Below are 381 nucleotides of genomic sequence, written 5' to 3'. Positions count from 1 at the left end.
ATGTGAAAACACTTATAAACTTCCTTGGGAAATACTTAGTTCCCTAATTACTTTTGAGAAATGAACTCAACTCTTGACTCTTGACTTAACTCGAAACTTTTGACTTGACTGGAAACTCGATACTCTTTACTCGACTTGAAACTGTATGCTCTTTACTCTTTACTTAACTTGGAACTTGAGACTCTTTGCTTGACTTGAAACTCTATACTTAACTTCTAAGCTTGACTTCTAATTTCACTTGAATTGGAACTTAACTTCACTTGAATTGGAATCTAACTTCACTTGACTTGAAATCTAACCTCACTTGACTTGGAATCTAACCTCACTTGACTTGATCCTAACTCACCTTGAATTGGATTATGGATTCAAGGACTTGATTGG

This window comes from Solanum tuberosum, unplaced genomic scaffold, assembly GCF_000226075.1.
Source record: "Solanum tuberosum cultivar DM 1-3 516 R44 unplaced genomic scaffold, SolTub_3.0 scf00189, whole genome shotgun sequence".
Classification (NCBI taxonomy): domain Eukaryota; kingdom Viridiplantae; phylum Streptophyta; class Magnoliopsida; order Solanales; family Solanaceae; genus Solanum; species Solanum tuberosum.
The sequence above is the reverse complement of the archived record's forward strand: the minus strand, read 5'-3'. Positions refer to the sequence as shown.